This window comes from Ornithodoros turicata, chromosome 5, assembly GCF_037126465.1.
Source record: "Ornithodoros turicata isolate Travis chromosome 5, ASM3712646v1, whole genome shotgun sequence".
NCBI lineage: Eukaryota > Metazoa > Arthropoda > Arachnida > Ixodida > Argasidae > Ornithodoros > Ornithodoros turicata.
Window position 1 is genome coordinate 59,216,687 of NC_088205.1, and position 6,000 is coordinate 59,222,686.

Consider the following 6,000-nt stretch of genomic DNA (forward strand, 5'->3'; position numbering starts at 1 on the left):
CCCCGTAGTGAAAAACTTCCAGTGGGACGACGTAGCGAAGTTTGAAAATAAACTATATTAAAGGGAAAGTTCCCAGTGGAAGTTTCCAGGGAAAGTTCCCTGTGGCCTAGAGAAGTGAGACTTGAGGCGAGAACGGCTCGGGGGCCGGCATACCGCTTGCAGTGCAACAAAAGATGGCATATGTCGGCGACTGCAGTGCTGCAGGGACACATCGCGGACGTCCGTCTATCCATCTTAGAGAGGAGCGGCGGGGTCAGGGCAACATCAAGGCGTAGGCGGTGTAGGATCGACTCCTCCTGTCGCGACAGCCGCTGGGAGAGGGTGAGTTCCATCCTCGGGTCGACGGAGTGGAGGAACGTGTTTGCCGCTACAGCGTTTGAGCTAAACGCGAGGGTGCTGCGAGACGTCTGGCGGCGGATCTGTATCAGGCAGGCCGATGGAGTGAGAGGAATGGTGGTGGTCATAGTGGTGGCAGGTGACCCGTGCGCGCCTCTCGCCGCAGCGTCAGCGCGGGTATTTCCCGGCAGGCCGATGTGGCTGGGGACCCATTGAAGCCACACGCTGTGGCCGGAGGCGGTGAGACGGCTGTATGTCGTGAGGGCTAGGGAGGAGATGTCTGTGACGATCTTGGAGCAAGGAGAAGATAATATTTGCAGCGCCGCCTTGCTGTCCGTAAGCACAGTCCAGTTGTTTGGGGGCCACGTTGATATAAGTTTCAGGGCTTCATTGATGGCGGCGGCGAGCTCTGCTTCGGTGGAGGATGCCTCGTGAGGAAGCTTGAGCGCTAGTTCGCAATTTTCAGAAGGCACAACAACGGCTAAAGTTGAGGCGCCTGCGGAGACCGGCGCGTCCGTGTAGACCTCTACTCTTCGGGAGTGCACGTGACTAAGGTGTTCCAGTACGAGTTGAAGCAAAGCGACTGGAGGGTGGTCGCCTTTTTTGAAGGCGCCAGGGATGCTGGAGTACACGGCAGGAGTAGCGAGGGTCCACATGGGAGGGGGTGAGACGGCATGTTGGAGGGCGAGGGAATAGACGTCCTCAGTCACAGAACACAGGACCCAAAAGCGGACGATGGGCACTCCATGGCGATATCTGCCAACTAATGGTGCAGGTTACGTGTCAGGTACCTTGTGTAAATGCGGAGGGTCTCCTTGTCACGCAAGGTGGGCATCGGTGACTCCATCGCCTCTGCGAGAACGGAGATGGTCTCTATCGTCTTAGGGACGCCCAGGCAGACGCGAAGGCTGCGGGCCTGGAGGTTGAGGAGCTCCCGTTCGCTAGCTCTGCTTAGTCCATGTAAGATGGGGAGGCTTTAGCGCAGCATTCCAAGTACAAGGGAGCAGTGGACAGGCCTAAGGTCAGCAAACGTAGGGCCCCACGACATTCCAGAGACGCGACGAAGGACGCTGACGATGTTGTTTACCTTAGGAGAGAGACATTTGAGCTGCTTCGACCAGGTCAGGCCCGTGTCGATAATGATGCCCAGGTACCTGTAGCTCGGTGCAAAATGCACTGGAGACCCTGCGACGTGGAGTGGGAAGCTACGGAAGGAGCGGCGGGTAAATGCCATGGCGACAGTTTTGGTTGGGGAGACAGACAACCCACGATCAGAAAGGTATGCTACGACCGTGTCGAGGGCTCCTTGGAGACGGCGTTGGATCACATCGCGGCGCACAAGTGGGTATAGATTAAAAAGTTGTGCATAGTCACACGACCCATACAGCAAAGAAGCATGTTTCAATCCCTATGCATTAAACGCTGATCGTGTTGATTTTCTGTCAAAGTTGTCGTCCAGTTTTGGAAATCAATCGTTTCAAGGAAGACAGATATAACAACGATAGAGTTTAATATAGTTTACTTCAAACTCTACCCTATAAAATGGATGACAGGATTAAATCTGGCTTCCTTCAAACGCTTAATTTCCAAAACTGGACGACAACTTTGACAAAAAAAAATCATCACGACCAGAGTTTAATGCAGGGACATTCAAATATGCTTCTTTGCTGTATCGCTCGTCTGACTATGGACAACTTTATAATCTACCCACTTCTGCACATGATATCTCAAATTCGTAAGAAACTATGAGCAGCTTTGACTGTGAAAACTGAAGCAGGAAATGATCTTTGGTGTACAGCTTGTATTTGACTACCTTATTATGAGGTATAAACCCCTAAAATTAAACTGTTCCTCGACTTTTTAATATGGTTTATTTTCAAACTTCGCTACGTCGTCTCCATGCATTCCCTTAAATGTTTAGTTTCCAAAAATTAACAATACCAACACATTTAGAGTTTAACGTAACAAATCCTAATGAATAGATACCTTCAAACTTTCTTTCCAGTTACTACTTGATCCAGTACTCCATTACTACTCTTCTTCTAGCCTAAAACTCCGTGCAAGCGTGCTATCCTCCACAGAGACTACTGCCAAGGGCGAGGTTCCCGGACCAACCTTCTATAACCTCCGACCTCGCAAACAATCGAGATGACGTTTTCCTTTCTTTTCGTTTTCTTTTTCTTTTTCGCAGGGCTGGAGGAAGGCCCGCACTACTGCAGGGATGTCGGTGGCCTGCTCGCGCGGTCGTCGCTCTCAGCATCCATGCTGGACGGTCCCAGACAAGACCACCTTCCTCTTCGCCTGCCTAGTGTTCCAGCTGTGCCGTTAGCCACGTTGCTACTTGGACCGTCCTCGTCGGTGGCACCTCGGTCGTCGTGCGGTCGCTGTGACTGTCAGTCGCAGAGGTGCCCATCTCCCTCGAAAATGCTTAAAGGCACCGTCGCATCCGTCCCGGTCGATACCGAAACTATAGTGCCGTCGTTGCTCGTCACCGACAATAACGCCGTAAATCCGACGCTAGTTAGTGGAGTAGTTTCTGTGCAATTTGATGTAATGCATTGTAAGAGTAGAAGACGCATGTTGAGAGTATTGTTGAGGAAGACGAGGGGTAGGACAGGGCACTGCCACTGGCACGAGGGGAGGTGTTAACTTAAGCAGTTGCACGCGAGTAAACATTCTCTCAACCGGCATCACGAAGAGCTGTCATACTTTGTAGTCCCATCTGGAACACTGGTGCCGAAACCCGGGACCTAGGATTGCTCTCGGTGATGCCCATAGACGCGCAACTTGACCGCCTCCGGCGGACTCAAGCGGCGATCCGCAGCATGATCACCCGCACCATTACGCATCTCAGCCCGACCTACGGGTAGACGAGGTGGAAGTAGACTTGGAGTACCTTCTGGCCCGACAGGCCCCATTGGAGGACCTCAACCGCCAAATTCTTGAACAGACCGCCGAAGACAGGTACGACGAGGAGACTCAATTCTGGAACAAGAAAAACAGCTCGAAGCGGCTATCACCCGAGCACGGAGAGCCCTCAGACTGCAGCAGCAGACGGCCGCAGTAGGTACAGCATCCGCTATCTCATCTGTCCAGGCAAGCCGCAACGTGTCTTTGCCCAAGCTCCAAATTCCGAAATTTGGGGGCAAGTTGCAGGAATGGCAACGCTTCTGGGAACACTTTGAAGCCACGATCCATCACAACACCACCATTGCTCCCGTGGTGAAATTCAAACACCTCCTAAAGTATGACACAGAAGACACCAAGTGCACTATAGACGGTATTAGTCTGAGCTGCGACAACTACGAGACTGCGATCATAGCTTTGAAGCGGCGCTTCGGACGCACCGACCTGCTTTCCGCGTCGCACGTCGACAAACTTCTTTCGCTCCGCATCGTTCGGAGCTGCAATGACACAGCGCAGCTCCGTCATCTCTATGATGCAGTATCACGCCACACAAAGGCTTTAGAGTCTTTAGGGGTGCCTCGGTCCAGCTACGATATCACCTTATTCAGAGTTCTCACCTGCAGCCTACCTAGCGACCTTTTCGTGCACTTCAGGCAGAGGAGAGGCAGAGGAGGAGAGGACGCGTCCAGCTGTGACTCCACGTCCCACGCAGCCGGCCAGACAAGAATATCATCGATGACCGAGCAGGTGGGCGCTCTCCTGTCCGTCCTACGAATCCAAGTGGAGAGCAGAGAAGCCCTTCTTCACCGTCAGCGGCATGTACCAAGGGACAAGGACAGTACCGACGCCTTGCAAGCTATCTTAGCGTCTGCACCCGCCCTTCCTGCGGCTGTGAACGATGAACGAGCGGCAGGGCATGGCGCCTATTCCAAAGGCGCTAACGTCACAAAGGGCTTGCGCCTTATGCCGCGGAAATGATCACGCAACGGCGGTCTGTGCAGTAGGCATAGCGCAGGAAGAGAAGCGCCGTGGGGCCGTGGCCTGAGCACAGCGCGTGACTGCTTCCGATGTGCAAAGCGTTATCATCAGGCACGTCAGTGTTGTACATCCGCTGGTTTAATTTGTACGAAACGGACGGTCATCACTTGACAGTGCTAAGCGAAATCCAGCCCAGACCCTGCCCAGCCGACGCAAACTGCAATAGTCTCGACGTCCAGTGATTTTCCCAGGATTTTCTTCTAGGGGGGGGTTGGAAATCTGTGGGGGGGTGCGACATAATACGTGACTGTGTCACATGACGTCACAACCACGTGACCATGTCCTATGACGTCACGTATGTGACCCAGTGGCTTTTCCCAGGATTTCCGTTTTGGGGGAATCGAGATTTGAAGGAGTGGAATGGGGGGTACAAAAGCGCTTTAGAAGACTTGCCCATTAACAACTGTGGTAAACTTCTGGTAAAAATGTTGTGAGACATTAAAAACAGAAAACAAGAACAGGTCACGAGAAACGCAAAAAAAAAAAAAAAAACACACACACACACAAGCGCACACGACGCAGAGCAGTTCTCTACATGTGAAGCGGTAAGTTTCCCCTTCATAGCCTCCTTTGTTTCCGGACCCATTTTTCAAAAGCTTTATTTATTAACTGGTGGTACTTGTCAGCGCTGCCATCAGGCGTCACCTGCTGTCGCGGAATCTGTGGTCCTTCGATGGATATCTTCATCAGAGCGTCAACATGCGTGAGACGTGCGCGTCTCGCGCGAGAGCTGCACAGAGGCGAGCTGGTTCTACTGGCAGCCGAAGCGATGAAACGAATATTTTAGTGCAAGAGCACAACACTCGGTCTCGTTCCTGTATATCTCGTTCACAAGTACAGTTACCACACATTTAGCAACGTGATCCACCGAGTGCACCGTGCTCTCGCACGATGATCCGGTGGAACCACGTTAAACCTCTGTTACCCTTTACTCACAGCGTTCAAAACCAGTGGACATCGTAAATATCAAGGTGTGATTTGAATACTCGACAGGGCCAGGTGACACTCCCCTGGGGGAGGGGGGGGGTGTCTTGAGCAATTCCTGGGGGGTCGACAATTTTTTGGGGGTGTTAGGGGTGTGTGGAGGGGTGCTGGGAAAATCGCTGTCGACGTCCACAAGAGGGACGTTACTTCAAACCGCAGTGGTGCAGGTCTTTGGGCCTGCAGGCAGCGCTTTCGTACGTCCCTTGCTCGACAATGGGAGCCAAAGGTCATTTGTGAGAGAGAGTCTCACCCGCAAAGCACGGCTGCCCAGTCCTTGACTTGGAAGAATTGGCCGTATTCTCCTTTGGATCAACTCGATGGCCTGCACGTCGCAAGTTCAACCTAGTTCCGCTCCGCATCGCTAGGCAAACGCAATCACTCGAGTTGGACGGCCTTGCCACCGCCGACATCTGCAAGTCACTCAGACCACCTGTCACTGAAGATTTAGAGGCGCCTTTTGGAAGAACGCGCCTCGCAGCCTGCACCGACATCATGTTCTTCACAAGATGTTGACATTCTAGTAGGAGCTGATTACTACTGGCGATTCGTTTCCGGAAACATCCTGCATCTGACATTGAATTGAAATATGAAAGAAGACCGCGAGGGTCTAATGGGGAGGGGAAGAGAGTTGGACGAAGAGAGCCCCAGCGCCGGTACCGACCCGAAGGTATACACCCGGACAAATGCTGGGGGAGGGGGGGGGGCAGAAATAAAGCTATCTTCCAGCGAAACCCC